Here is a 16284-nt window from a genome sequence, read left to right as displayed (position 1 = left end):
CTGTTTCTTTCAAATTGTTTCAATATATTATTTTCACCTTTAAAAATAATTTATTTTAAATACTATTAGTAGCCCGGTGCACAAATTTGTGCACATTGAAAGGAAATTAATTAGAAGAAATATTTTAATATTGCTATTCGCCCTTACTCTATAATAAAAGTGTCAACCAAATTCATGATCGACAATGACAGATCGAAACACACACGTGCACTTGGCACCAGCAAGAGCTTTATATGTATCGCGCATGCACAAGTCAACTTAGCCTTTAATATATATAGAATAAACTTGCTTAATTAGACCTCCATGTGATTGGGTTCTTGGTAAGAACATTCTTCCTGGTTTACAGATTCTTCAGTCCGCAGGCCGACACTCTATCCACTGAGCCAAACCGGTTTCGGCGTAGGCCTCTTCTTAAAAGGGCACTGAACTCATTCTTGAGGGCTCCACACTTTTGACCTAATTACCCCCCCCCCCCAAAGTCTCCAAATACTATCACATTAGGTCAAGATTTCAACATATGAATTTTGAGGGAACATAAACATTCAGTCAATTGCACTCATTAAACATTACTTGTTTTTCTCACTTTACTAGGTTGGTAAAGACATGCTCATTGCCTAGTATTAGTCTCCAGAATATAGTAACCATTGCTCTAGCCAGTGTTTCTTGCCAGCACATATAAAATAATAATATTTGTAATTATTATTAGCAATAGCATTCAGGAGTAGCAGAGTGAGGCTAGTCATTACCAAAGACAATAGGCGCAGGAGTTTCACCACCCCAAGACTCTGTCCAGCTACCCCCAGGATGAGACCTACAATATTGCTATAGATTTGGAATCAATACCTGTTATAAAGCTCTGTATTGGGAAACTAACCCGATAATGATACATGGATTCTTGTTAGTTTCCATCGTGTTAGCTGCCTTTCCTTAACCATTGAATAAGAACTAGATCTTAACTTGAGGCCTATAACCTTCTGTGCTCTGAGAACAAAGAGAACAAAGAATAAACTGTTCCAATGCCAGTGAAGCATTTCAAAGGTTCTATCCATGTCTAAGTGCTTTAAAATGATAAGTTATATGCTCTTTACATTATCAGTCATTTTGATTTGCTCCTTAAAACAATGCATCTGACCCTGGGCAGTGTCACTTTCAAGCAGAAGCTCCTCTTTTCCTTTGCCATGGTCACCAGCATGTTTCCAGTTGTAGGTGCTCCATCAGCCTGGATCCTGTAGTGAAGACAAATATGATGCAGAAGTCAATCCACCGTGTACGTGAGCTGAGTGAGAAATAGACTTATGTTGCTGTTTTAAGCTACTGAGATTTGGGGATTGCTTGTTATTGTAACATAACCCAGCCTGTCCTGACTATTACATTAAAGAATCTAATGTGGCTCCACATTATGGAGACTCAAGGTTTCAATGCAGTTGAAGAGATCGGAAAAATGCACCTCCAAAATCACACAGAAGTACCAAATGATTATGTAACTAAAAGAACAATGTATATCACCTGTGGGATAAATATCAGTTTATAGACTAATTAAGTAATTAATTATTCATGGAATCATTGGTTTTCAGAGCTTGATAGGATCTTCGAGATGAGCAAGTTCAATGCTCTATCCAACACACAGCCCCTGTACCATTCCCAGAGAGTAGTCTTCCAGAAGCTTCTTAAAAACCCACATAGAGGGATAGCTTATGTCAACTGTTTATGCAGCATGCTCCATTTTCCAATATCTCTAATTTTTTTAAAAGTTCTTTGTATACCGCCAAAACCGGTTTGGCTCAGTGGATGGAGCATCGGCCTGTGGACTGAAAGGTCCCAGGTTCAATTCCGGTCAAGGGCATGTACCTGGGTTGCGGGCACATCCCCGGTGGGAGATGTGCAGGAGGTGGCTGATCGATGTTTCTCTCTCATCGATGTTTCTAACTCTCTATCTCTCTCCCTTCCTCTCTGTAAAAAATCAATAAAATATATTTTTTTAAAAAAGTTCTTTGTATACCAAGTTGACTTCTTTCTCTCTCTTATTGAAATGCATTGATTCTATGAGTAAATTTAATCTCTCTTGCTACAAAGACGTAGCATACCACGACCTTCTACTCTTGGTGAAATATACTGTTTTTGCACTATTCCTTAATGTCATTATTTCCAGACCATTATCTTTCCCAGTCACTCACCTTTGGGCCATTCTTTAGTCTAATAACCAAGAAGATTGAATTTGGCATGCACTAGTTTCTACCCTCCCCCTGCCATAGTCTCCCCACCCACCACCACTACCTTCCCAAACTGGTTGCCACTGGAATGAAAGCCATACCTTAGTAAAAATTAAACCTATAAAAGACATTTTTGATGTGACAGTCCTCTAAGAGATCAAAACCACCTTGAGAAGAATAGCTAATAGTTAGGTCAGGAACTATAATAACAACAACAAAAAAAGACAAATCCCTGAGTTTTGCCTTCAGGGAGAAGTACTGGAACAATAGACTTATTGTATAATTGCAACCCAGTGATTTTTGGGACCAAGACAGTCTGAAACCAGAGAAGGGAAACCAGCTGTAAGAAATTCCAAGAAACATCAACATGTGTGTATTTCTTGGAGGGAAATTTCCAGTGATTTCTGGGAACATTTAGTAACTTCTGTGCTTACACATGTTTGGTGTGTAAAGGCAAGTGGTTACCCCAAAGGTATTCATTCAAAAGTTAACACAGTGAGTCTTTTATTTTCTTGTTTAAAAAATGTGCCCTACTTTTTTTTCAATCGTAAAAAAAATACATGCTGCCACAGAAAATTTAGAAAACACAGAAAAATATACATAAGTAGAAAGTAAATCAGCTCTGACAGGTACTCTATAATTAAAACATTTGTCTATTCAACAGATAATGGCATACTTGTTAATGGTCATGTTTGATGTAACAAAATTGTTTGGCTGTGTCATCAAAATTTGTTTAACAGGATTTAGAATTTTAAAGCTTTAGCTCTTTATTTTCTGCTACAATTATAGAGTTTATTTCAATTCATTGACTTTACAGATAAGGAAATCAAGAATAATAAACCCTGTGACTATTTCATGGCTAACCAAATTGTCGAAACAGCTTGGCTGTTTTCAGTGGCCCATTGTCAATATATGTCATTTTAAATTCAACATGTCTAAAATGTTGAGCAACCCTAGCTGGTTTGGCTCAGTGGATAGAGCGTCAGCCTGCGGATCCAAGGGTCCCAGGTTCGATTCTGGTCAAGGGCACATGCCTTGGTTGTGGGCTCAGTCCAACATGCAGGAGGCAGCCAATCAATGATTCCCTCTCATCATTGATGTTTCTATCTCTCTCTTCCTCTCCCTTCTTCTCTGAAATCAAAAATATATTTTTTAAAAAAGAAATAAGTCTACTTATAAAAAATAAATAAAATGTTGAGCAATTCTATTTTTAAAATATTTTTTTAAATTTTTAATTGATTTTCAGAGAGAGTTGAAAGGAGAGGGAGGGAGAGAGAAACATTGATGTGAAAGTTCAACATTAATTGGCTGCCTCCTGCATGCCCCCTACCAGCAATGGAGTCCCCAAAACAGGGCATGTTCACTGACCTGGAATGGAACCCAGTGACCTCTCAGTGCATGGGGCGACGCCCAACCACACTGGCCAGGGCAGAGCAATTCCTTTTTAAAGAGATGAAGTAATGTTACTTTTCTGGTTCACCAGACTTACAACATCAGTGCCTCTTCCTGACGTATTCATGAAGCTAACAATTGCTTCTTTAGAATCTCTCTAGGATTAACATCTCTTCCACATGAATTTATGCCACTACCTTCTGCCCCATTGACTGGGAAGACACTAATAAGGAAGACTTTAATTAATGTCCACCCAGATGCCTCCATGTCTCCCCTCCCCCAACGTGTCCTTATGTTTTATCAGTCCTTTTTATTAAATGTGTGGGAGCTCCTGACTCAAACCTAAACTCTTTGGTCTAATGCTATTCATCTAATAACTGTTTAGTTATCTACCCTGGCCAGGCACTGTGCTAGGGAGGAAGTATACGATGATGCACTTAACAGACAGGATTCCCTGCCCGTGGGGTCACCATCTAGTCGGGGAGACAGACAATCAAGGGAACAAAATTAACATGTAACTTGTGACAAGTACAATGAAGGAAATAACCAGGGTGCTGTGCCCCAAAACCACAAGGAGGGTCTACTGGTTGGTGAGTGCTGTGTAAATGGGGGGGCGGGGGCTAAAACAGGAAGGGAGGAGACCGTTGTCTGGGCAGCAGATGAGGATGTTCTGGATTACTGTGGTGGCAGTAGAGAGGGAAGTGGTCATATTAGAGATATAAGAAATAGAAATGATAGGACTGGCTAATGAATTTGATCTGAAGGGGTAGGGACAGGACTGAATCATGGATCATATCCAACTTCCTGTTATAAACAATTTGGCACCAGTTCTGAGAAGAGGTATGAGAAAAGAGTAAATCTGAGGAATTGAAAACAGTTCTATGTTAGATCTAACCATCTGAGGAGGAGGAGGAACCAGTCCTGGGCTAACAGCACCAGAGAGCAGGCTCCCAGGCCCCTCCCCTTAAACCCAGCTCTTCCAGGGAGAACCCAAGCGTCCTGGCACCAGGGACCCAGCCAGAGCAGCTTTGACCTTGGCCTGTTGAGTTACCTTCTACAGCCTCCAGAGCAGGAAAAGTCTGGCCACAGCTTTTTCCCCGGTCTTGAGCAGAGGGGCAGAGAGAAGGGGATTTCTCCCGAGGATCCCCCATCTCACAGGGCCACCCTCTCTAGACTGCCTGAGGAATAGAAAGAAAGGCAGGGCCTCCCTCCATCCCCCCAATGGTGGGATCCTTTCCAAGCAGACGCATCGCCCCCCACAATTCTCTGTTGGGTCAGGAGGAAGCAGATCTGCCTCTCTGGGATCTGGAGGATGTGCTCTCTCTGCTGTGAGCAGACAAGCAAGGCCAGCCCCTCGCTCATCCCTCCCATTCTGAGGCTGGTGCTGGCAACCTGTCCAGCCAGCCCAGCATTGTGGGCCAGGACCTGTCCCGAGGGGTGAGGCCTCTGGCTGGATGGCTCCCCGCCCCCCTCCCGGCTGCCCTTCCTGAACAAGCTGAACCAGATCTGCCTCCCTGGTGACGAAAGGTGTGTTCTGTGACCCGTGGAACCTGCCTCCAGCTGGCTACTCTCACCTTAGCCACCCAGGTGAGGCTCTCACTTTCTGCCATTATCACTCAGGCTGCCCAGAGCTTGCAAAATGCCTTCTCTGGCCCTGGCTCAGTGGTTGAAACCTAGGCCCAAGGACCGAAGGATGGGGGGTTGGATTCCTGGTTGAGGGCTTGTACCTCAGTTGCTCCATCCCCTGCCAGGTTGGGGTGTGTATGGGAGGCAACCAATGAATGTGTCTCTTTCACATTGATGTTTCTCTCTCTCTCTTTCTCTCCCCCTCCTCCCTTCCCTCTACTCTCTCTATACAGTTAATGGAAAAAATATCCTCAGGTGAGGATTAAGAACAACAACGAATGCCTTTTCTGTGTGCTCAATCTGGTTAGAGACCATGGGTGCTGCCTGCACCTGGGGCAGGCTCCACTCTCATGCTTCCAGGAACAGCTCCCTCGGACCCAGAGCAGCCCTTCTTCCCAGGTTGGGAGAAGGGACATTGGACAAAGACAGGAACATCAGGCACCTGACACACTCCGGCCTGGTGCTCCCCAATCCCCACGTCCCTGGCCCCACTCCAAGGTAGCTGTGGGCCAGCCCCTCATCCCAAGGACAACTAAACCTCAAGTGAGAACCTGGGAGGATGCCCTTGCCTGCAGCTGTGACCAGGAGCAGGCCCTGAAGTCCCAACTGTTAGGTCGCCCAAGGAGGAACGCATGAGGCCAGAGGGCAATTGCTTGATCAAACCTAGCACCAACATTGTTTGGTCCCCACGTAATGACTTTTGGATTTGCTTGTTCAAGAAATAAAAGGAGCCCTAGCTGGTTTGGCTCAGTGGATAGAGCCTCGGCCTGCAGACTGAAGGGTCCCAGGTTCGATTCCGATCAAGGGCACATGCCTGGGTTGCAGGCTTGATCCCCAGTGTGGGACGTGCAGGAGGCAGCCAATCCATGATTCTCTCTCATCATTGATGTTTCTACCTCTCTCTCCCTTTCCCTTCCTCTCTGAAATCAATAAAAAAAAAAAAAAATAAGAAGAAGAAGAAGAAAAAGAAATGAAAGGAAACAGAAAAGGGAACTGTATCTTCTCTCATTACTTTTATGGGCTTCCATTTAGTTTATGGTCATTCAGAACTTGATAGTAATTTCTACCACATATCGTCCTTAATTCGTGGGATGCTTTTAAATTTATGCCTTCCCAGTAAGAGTGAGACTGGGCTGAGGGCAGAGGTTTTGCCTCCTTTTGTGTCTACTACTCTTTTCCTTTTGCCTAGAGCTGGTAAGGCTGCCAGCCCCTCCCTGGGTTCCCTCCTGAAGGCCTCTGGCTGAAAGCTCCCCTTAGGGAGGAAAACAGCTCAGCCTTAGCTCTGGCCTTGCCCGATAGTCTCCCAGTGCCCCAGGCCAGCCCTATCAGTTATCTGCACGGGGCTGTGTGGGAGAGGCGGTAAGAGGGGAAGTTGGGAGGAGGAGGGAGAGTTGTCTTTGGGGCCCCTGGCTTTTGCACTGTGCGCTCACTTCCAGCACCTCAGGAGAATAAAGTACTCACCCCAGGAGGAAGGCTTGGGCTTTCAGACTTTGTTATGTAAGAGAAACAATTTTAAAAGGTTAGTCACTCAGGCACTGACAGTGCATAAACGAAACAGTGGATGACTAACAGAAATTACAGGATGGCTCCACCCTCTGGCTGAATGACAGTCTTCTGAATGCTTTGGGTAATTTCACAACACTTAGTGCTCGCTGGGAGCAGCTTTCTGGAAATAGGTGTCATTAGAATATCCTTCCCATCTCTTTCATTACCTGCTCAGCTCTCCTTCGTAACCAGTCTCCTCCCACTTATTTTTCTTCTCGAAGTCTTCATGCTTCCAGAAATAAATTTACTTAAGCAAGTAGGACAATGGTAGGTAAACTGAACAGGAAAAAATAAGTTCAATTATGCAGCATTTGAGGCTTGAATTCCGGTAAAACAAAACTTCCTGTCTTCCCGCCCTTCACGGAAAAGCATTTCTGTTGACACAGCGCCATCTGCTGGCACCTGGAATCTCTGCAGCCCAATATATTTGCCTTCCATTTGGGTTGTCCTTGACCAGGGCTGCTCATTAACTCATTCATTCAGAGCACATTCATTGTGAGCTTACTTTGTGCCACACGCTGTGTTAGATGCAGGGGTACAAGAAAGCATGGCCACTTCCCTGTCTAGTGTGGTGGTTCTTACACTTGGTACAAGTTAGAATCATCTCGGGAAATGTTCAAAATGCAGATTTCTAGGCTCTGTCCTGCAAAGAATCTGAGCTGGTGATCCGGGATAAGACCCAGGAGCCTGTTTGTTAAACAAACATCACAAGTGATTCTGAAACAGGGAGTTCATGAATCACATTTTGAGAAAAACGAATGATGGCGGAGGAGACAGTGGAATCCATTATTGCAATGTAGTCTGGTAAACTCCACAAAGTAGGGACAGGGTCTGCTGGAGGCCCAGGGAAGGGGCATCTAGTCAGACTAGGGGAAAATTGGGGAAGACTGCCCAGAGGTAGAAGTCTAGATACATAGGAATTGACAAGATGAAGAAGGGGAACAGGGGATGCAGACAGAGGGTGTAGTATATGCAAAGGCAAGAGGGTATGAAACTGCACAGGACGTACAGGTAGTGTGGGAAGTTATAGAAAAGTGTGACTGAATGTCAGAAAATGAAGGCCTGGAATACTAAGCTAACTTTACCCTAAAAGCTCCAGGGAATGTGGAAACTTTTTAAGCAGGAGAATGAGTGGCCCAGATTACAATCATAGGAAAATCCCTCTGTCAGCAATAATAAGGGGACAGGACTAAGGACAGGGGCTTCTTTTGGAAAGTGGCAGGGCAGGTAGGAGAGAGTAAAGGGGGGATAAATGGTGACAGGAGGAGATGTGACTTGGGGTGGTGAACACAGTACAATGTACAGATAATGTATATAGAATTGTATCCCTGAAACCTATATAATTTTATTAACCAATGTCACCCCAATAAATTCCATTAAAACAAAAAAAGAAGAAGAAGTGGCAGGGCAATGGCAGAAACTGAAGAGAAGGGAGCAGACCTGGGAGGAGTCACGGAGATACAGACAGTAGAGCCTAATGAACTGAATCACGTGGCAGGAGGCAAGTGAGAGGGGTCTCAAGGATGACGCTAAGGGGTTCTGGCTTGGGTGGCCGGATGTCGTAGCTTCCCAAGACAGGGCACTTAGAGGGAGGGACAGGGTGCGAGAGACACAAGAGGGAGAGAGGAAACGGACAGTGATCCTTTCCAATGTAATTGTCACCGTCCTCCTCTGCCATTAGTGTGATCTTAACTCTTCTTTAACCCAGCTGTGTTTTGTTTCATCTGTAAAAGATGGGTCACAATAATATCTACCTTATAGGATTGTTGTGAGGATTAAATGAATTAATACATGCAAAGTACATAACAGAAGTACCTAGCATATAATAAGACAATAAATGCTAGCTGTTGTTTTATTTTTTTTAAGGGTTGTTTTTTCTTTTTAATCCTCACCCAAGGATATGTTTTTAATTGATTCTAGAGAGAGAGTAAGGTACAGGAAGAGGGGGAGAGAGAAACGTCGATGTGAGAGAGAAGCATCAATTGGTTCCCTCCCATATGCACCCTGACCCGTATTGAACCTGAAACCTGGATATGTGCCCTAACCAGGAATTGAACCTGCAATCCTTCTGTGCACAGAGCCACACAGGCCAGGGCTGTTTTATTATTTTATATATATATATATATGATTTCGCACACTCCCTACTGGGGATGTGCCTGCAACCAAGGTACATGCCCTTGACCAGAATCGAAACTGGGACCCTTGAGTATGAAGGCTGACGCTCTATCCACTGAGCCAAACCGGTCAGGGCTGTTTTATTATTTTTTAATGTTACTCACAAATAATATTTTTGTCAGATTTTGAACCAATTGCAGTACTTTGGACCATTGTTCTCAATGCTTCACTCCTTCCGTGATTTAGTATTTTACATCCATGTCCTTTACTAAATGACTTTGTGGTACCTCCCATTAGTACAGAGTATATTCCCCTGCTTGGAATCCATGACTTGCTCTGGCCAATGCAGTGTTAGTGACACGTGACACAAACAGAGGCTTTGAATGTGCTTGTGAGCTTTGGCTTGCCCTTTTGTGCTTATGCCATTCACCATCCGTGCCTTTGTTCGTCACCGAGCCTGGAATAATGCAGACTAGGCAGCACGCCTGAGCTAGGTCTCCAGGCTCAATCCAGAGGGGGCCCAGCCAACCCATAGACTTGTGAGCAAGAAAATAAATGCTTTGGGTTGTGTGTCACTGATACAGGTGTTTTTATTACAGAGCACTAGTGCAACCATTGCTAAAACACTGACGTGGAGAAATATTCTTTGGCCAAATTTTTACACTGATTCAGAGGCTCTGCGTCTCTATACTCGGCTTCTTGCGAGCAGAGGCTGCCTAGGCACCTTAGGTCTCTGACAGTCTAGCAGGCCTCCTAGCCTTTGTCAAGAGTAATCATTTTAGAGGATTTCCAACTGGTAGCCACGGAGGGTTACATTGGGTGTCTTCATGTCCCCAGGAAAACAGGCATGAGGCAAAAAAGTGGCAAGTGCCCAACCTACTTCTGCTTATACCCTTCTTTCCCCTTGACCAAACTCAACACTCATGGCCCTGGTCACAGAATGACCCAAGGAAGCCAAATTCAGTGATATGTTTGAAACCCAGGAGCAGGTTCAGCTTGACCTGTGACTATCCTAAGAGCAGCAGCATTCCCAAGGCCATCGTCTGTGAGGGATGGCTCCCAGAGTGGGTTTTCATTCCCCTTGTCAGAATCTGTGTCTCTGTCTGTTTCTGGGTTGTACCTGACAACCCTGCTTTAGTAGTGAGAAGGACACTGACTCAGGAGTCAAAAGACTAGTTCTGCAGCTTAATTGCCTGACACTGATTAAATCACTTAAACTGGCTGCCTCTCAGTTTTCTGTCTGTAAAATAGAGTAAATAGGACATGCCCCCAATCATTACCTAGTTGCTATAAAGGTCAAATGAGAAACACTCTCAAGCTGTAAAATGAAATACCTGTAGGTGATAAGTCCTTTCACTGAGCAGGAAGAATGCAGGAATGGCGCCCCTTCTGTTCATTTCAGGAACTGCAATATACCATTGAGGAGCAGGATGGGGAGTCAAGAGTCTCAGGCATTACTGGTCTGTCCTACTCCAGGTTCCCTGTATGAGTTGCTTTATGACTCATTCCTCCTGGTTGTATTTGCACCACTCTGCCTTTCCTCACTTTGGTATCTGTCTGGGCACGGGATCTGCACAGCAGCTTAGAATTCTCCCCCTGACCTGAGATAATTTATTATCCCATTGCAGGGCCATTCACCACTGGGCCTCTCTTGGGGAAAACTTGTGAGATATTTAGAACAGAGTAAATTCTAACAGAATTAACCAGTTAACTGCCATGCGTCCAAAACGAAAACCTCTTCTTGCAAGGTGCTTGGTTCGATTATTTCTTCATCTGATGCCATTTATGGGGATTGAATTTTATTCGCACAGTATATTATAACGATAAATCTTACCTAATAATAGACAAACATGTAAATTGACTGTCCCTCTGCTATGCTCACCAGCCAATCAGGAGCATATGCAAATTAACCCAACAAAGATGGCAGTTAATTTGCATATGCAGGCGCAGAGCGAAGACTGAAGGCTGAAGAGGCTTCGCTTCTCTGCTGCAGCGGAGAGAAAGCCTGGGTCCTGGGTGCCGGAGGAAAACCGGTGCCAGCAGCCAGGGGAAGGAAGGCCTATTGCACAAATCTCTTCATGCAATGGGCCTCTAGTTCAATAATAAAATAATAATCTTCAATTCTACGGAAATATCAACAAAAGCGAGCGCGAAATAAAAACAAACTGTTGACACGAAAAGCCTCAAAAACACTAAATTTTGTTGCTCCAAAAATGAAATCTGTAAAAAATAACGAAGAATACAAACCATGTTTACCATTTTAGGCGTGAAATTCATGATAACACACATCTCAAGTGTCACAAGAAACAAAAAAAAAACCTCAAGCGTCCATGTTTATCTCTTGCGCGTCTGAGTGGCAGCCCCATATATTGATATTGGCATTTCTTCCGTATGTGCTGGAATATTTACAAATTTAAGTTGCCATAATTTTCTTTACAAACCCAGAGATGTCACTAACAAGTCTGATTTAAAATTGGGCCACCAGAGTTGATATGCGAGGTGTGTGGCTATAGACATGCGTGGCATATGGGGAAGGTCCACGGCTTGCATCTATAGATGCTTATGGAGTACAAAGGGTTAATCTTTTTTCTTTTTTCTTGCCAATTAGTGCTTGTTGAGAAATATTCATCTGTTTATTCACATGTGTGTCGTTCTCCGAACTAGTAAACTACAATCCCAAGGCCAAACTGTAAAGACGGACAGGTTAGTCTTGAGGGTCCTTCCAGCCACCTTTCTATACAGGGGTTTTCTTTAAAAGCACCAGTAGCCTGGAACCTCTGCAGCAGCACTAAGGAGCAGTGCAGCGAGCCAAGCAGTAGGGAGCAGAAAGCAGGTGGGCGGTAAGGAGCGAGGGGTCCCAGACTGTGAGAGGGCACAGGCCCAGCTGAGGGACATTCCCCCAACCCCCAGTGCATGAATTTCATACACCGGGCCTCTAGTATATACATAGTATGAAGTAGAATTGTTGGATCATTTGATAGTTTCATTTTTAATATTTTGAAGAACCTCTATACTGTTTTCCATAGTGGTTGCACAAATTTACATTTCTACCAAGGGTTTCCTTTTCTCCACACCCTCACCGACACTTTATTTTTTGTCTTTTTTATAATAACCATTTAGCCCTAGCCAGTTTGAGTCAGTGGTTAGAGCATTGGCCTGTGGACTGAAGGGCCATGAATTTTATTCTGGTCACGGGCACAGGCACATACCTTGGCCTGGTTTGTCACGGGAGGCAACCAATCAATGTGTCTCTCTCACATTGATGTGTTTTTCTCTCTGTCTCTCTCCCTCCCTTCCACTCTCTCTAAAAATCAATGGGAGAAATGTATAAGGATTCCAATGACTCTACATTGTCCCCACCTCTTATTTATCTGCCTTTTTTATTATAACCATCCTGCCAATGTGAGGTGGTATATCATTGTGGTTTTGATGAGAATGACTATCAAATGACTAATGATGTTGAGCACCTTTTCATGTGCTTATTGACCATTTGTATGTCTTCTTTGGAAATATGTCTATTCAGATCTTCTGCCCATTTTTTTTAACTTGGATTGTTTGTTTGTTTGCCATTGAGTTGTAAGAATTCTTTATATATTTTGCTTATTAGCCCCCTATCAGATATATGAGTTGCAAATATCTTCTCCCATCAGATGCAGTTAGGTTTATGTTTGAATTTTCTATTTTGTTTTATTGATTTATGTACTCATGTGCCAATACCATCTTGTTATTATATTGGCTTTATAATGTCTTATTAACTGGTAGGGCTCGCCTCTGCACATTTTCTTCTTTTTCAGGGCTTTCCCAGATATTCTTGTTCATGTATCCTTTTAAATGAACTTTGTAATAAAATTGTCTTAACTCCAAGGCTCCCTCTTCTGTTGGTTTTTCAAAGTGTTAAAAAATATGGCCTTGTATTATTATTTTTTGGGGCAGTTTTGCACCTTTTTTTATATTAGACTCAAAGGAGAAGACATAAGGGGGTTACATGAAATTCATTGGTGATAAATTAGGGGGGGGGTTGATGAGGAAAATCTCTGGGATGGGATAAAAAGTTAAAAAAATAGACACAAACTTCTTTTTTAGATGTTATCCAATAGTTAACAGTTAATATTTAACACAACAACAATAATAATTGGGGCGCTCTGGTCTTCTGTGCTTGGAGATTGTGCCCTTAGAAGTCTGTAAAAAGGAAATTTACTGTTAAAAAAAATATGGCCTTGTATTATTATTTTTTGGGGCAGTTTTGCACCTTTTTTTACATTAGACTCAAAGGAGAAGACATAAGGGGGTTACATGAAATTCATTGGTGATAAATTAGGGGGGGCTGATGAGGAAAATCTCTGGGATGGGATAAAAAGTTAAAAAAATAGACACAAACTTCTTTTTTAGATGTTATCCAATAGTTAACAGTTAATATTTAACACAACAACAATAATAATTGGGGCGCTCTGGTCTTCTGTGCTTGGAGATTGTGCCCTTAGAAGTCTGTAAAAAGGAAATTTACCTGAAAATCCAAAGGTATGTTATCCTAGATGCAAAAAGACAATACGACAGGCTCAATAAGTTTGACCTCTGCAAAAAGAAACAACAAACCACACACACACACACACACACAAAACAAAAAACCCACAAACAAGGCTAGGATATAACTAACACTGTGACTTGCTTTTACTTTTAACTTCAAACCATCCGATAGGGTTCTTTTGGCCTCTGAGTTTGTAAGGTATGACCTTGTATTTTTTGACTCCATCCTCCTCTGTTCCGTAACCCCACTTTTGTCTAGACCTTCTCTTTCTTTTCCCCCTAATAGCCTTCTTCTGGATAATTTGAATCCTCCTTTTAGAAGCTTTCTCTCAGAGAAAGCATTTTCTATATTTCATGTAGCATTGTTTTGAAATCACTAATTCAGTTGCTGAGTAGGTATGGGATTTTGGTAAAACTATCCTCATATTTTTTCATCTATACATTGTAAATGAAAAATAATCTATTTCATAGGTTTTGTGGGTTTTTTTCTGTTTTATTTTGTTCTTTACAGCTACAAATAATTGCCTCAGTCCTACCTATCAGCAGAATTTGACTAATTTAATCACTCCCCTAAAACACATTCTTCAACTGATGTCTATGACATCACATTCACCCATTGTTTTCCCTAAACAACTTGCCTCTCTTGCCCCACTCTTTCGGTGTTTCCTCCTTATCGCCTAAATGTTGGAGAAACTTAGAAGTCAGATTTCACACCTTTCTCATTTAAACTCACTCCTTAAGTGAGTTTATACAATCCTATAAATGTAAATATCACAACTCCCCAATTTTATGTCTCCAGCCCGGGCCTCTACTATGTACTCAAAATGTGTACATCTAACGGCTTCCCTATCAACTCCCTCTGATGCCCCAAAGGTATCTCCATCGTAACTTACTCCTAAACAACTCTAATGTTCTTCCCCAAACCTGTTTCTCCTGTAGTCTTCCCAATCTTAGTCAATGACAATTCTGTTCGGACTGGCGGGAGTGACTCCGACAGCTGGGCTGCTCTCTCCAAGGTCTATCTCAGGCTTCTTCAGATCCTGGCTTCTTCGTGATTCCTGGAGGGCAAGTTCCAACACACAAGCCCTTCTTACATCTCTTCTTGATTCACACTTTGTAATGTATTCATCTGACTTCAGTGTCTTTACCATTGGAGGAAGTTAAATACTGAAGAACCCGCCCTTGCACATACCTATGTATGGTGAAACGACTGTGCTGGGCAGAGCTGCCGCGAGGTTTCCCACAGTATGGCAGTTACTTACTCGTTCGTAATCGACAAACTTCAGCCAAGCTTCGGTTAGTTGGCATTTTGTGAGGCCTGTTGACGTGACCACAGCACTCGGCGTTTCCTCCCCAGTGACAGGATGATTCCTCAGCTATTTCTGTCTGTGTCAACATTCCTTTCCAACCCAAATTTCCTCAGGATTTGCTTTCAGGTCTCTTTTTGTAGCTAAAGCCACAAATGTTCCCAGCTTTGGAGATTAGAAGTACTGTCCCTATTCCTTTAGGATTTTCCAGTGTTTTGCAACTGGTACTTTTCCAGACCTTTTCATTCTTTGATTGGTTCTGTTTCTTAAATTTTCTAATCCTTTCACACAAGTTCTCTTTCTTAATCCCTTTCTTTGCTTTCCTTGGATTCCTTTGATGTCCTTTTTCTAACTATGCGAACTGAATGTTTAATTCATTTATTTTCGTTCTTTCTAGGTAATGAATATGCATGAGCTATTAAATTTCTTTCTAAGTACGGCACTGTCTACCTATTAAATCCATTCACCCAGCTCAGATTCACCAGGGAGCAATCTTTCCTTTTACCATTCCTCTCTGAAATAATTTTTGTCTTTGAAAGTAGCACTCTTGGGCTACTCATTCAGCAACCTCTGCGGAGTATGGCACTGTGTTCTGCCTTAGCATAGTGTCCTGGCACAATTAGGTGATGATAGTGATGAATAGCCTTTATTGAGCCGTTACACTCTAGCTGACATTATACCGTATACACATTTTAACAACTCAATACTAACCTTCCATGGCCTTTTCACAGAGGAAATACGTACTGGACGTTTGTCCTGTGCTTCTATTCCTGAAACATGCCAAACCTTCCGTTTTAGGGCCTTTTCCCTTTACCTGTGTTGCTGTCCTTCCATCTTCTAATTGAGTACTCAGAGCAAATGCCATTTCTTCAAAGCCTGGGATGGATCTAAAACAGCCTCCCTCCACACTTTCACACATTTATTTTGTTCGTAGCAGTAACTCATATTCTCTTGCTCATTTATTCTTTTCCTTGTTATGATCTGCTTGCCTCCCCCACTAGACTTTAAACTCCAAGGAGCAGAAGTTTTGTCTCGTGCACCACAACATTTCCAAGGCCCTTAGAACAATATCTGGCACAAAATAATCACTGAGTAAATATTTGTGGAATCAACGCATTGCCAAAGGCAAATAATAGACAGACCCTGAGCGGCAGCCAGTACTTTTGAGCTGTGTTGAGTAAGCGTAGCAGCTACTTTTGAATCTGAAGGTGTGAAAGTGTGACTTCTATGAAAAGCACTCCTCAATAGATGTGTGGCTTCAGGCGCCTCACTCCATTTCAAATGCCTTTCCTTACAGTGAGAGGAGCAAGGCCCTTTTCATCTATTTGGGATTCTACACAGAAAAACGTACCTTAAACACCTGGGCGAGCAAGAGAGGAGTTGCAGGTGCTTTTAAGGTAGCTCAGCAGCAAAGAAGGGGGAGAGGGAGGGCAGAGGAGTGGAGCAGAGTGCCCTGTAGGGTAAGGAGCAGGGGAGAGTCCGGTGCCTCCGAGGGCGGAGGGGTACGGGTGGTGGTGAGTGAGGCAGACACCGAGGTTGGGAGAAGGGGGCGCAGGGAAGGCACG

This window comes from Myotis davidii, unplaced genomic scaffold, assembly GCF_000327345.1.
Source record: "Myotis davidii unplaced genomic scaffold, ASM32734v1 scaffold83, whole genome shotgun sequence".
NCBI classification, from domain to species: domain Eukaryota; kingdom Metazoa; phylum Chordata; class Mammalia; order Chiroptera; family Vespertilionidae; genus Myotis; species Myotis davidii.
This window is presented reverse-complemented; position numbering follows the sequence as displayed.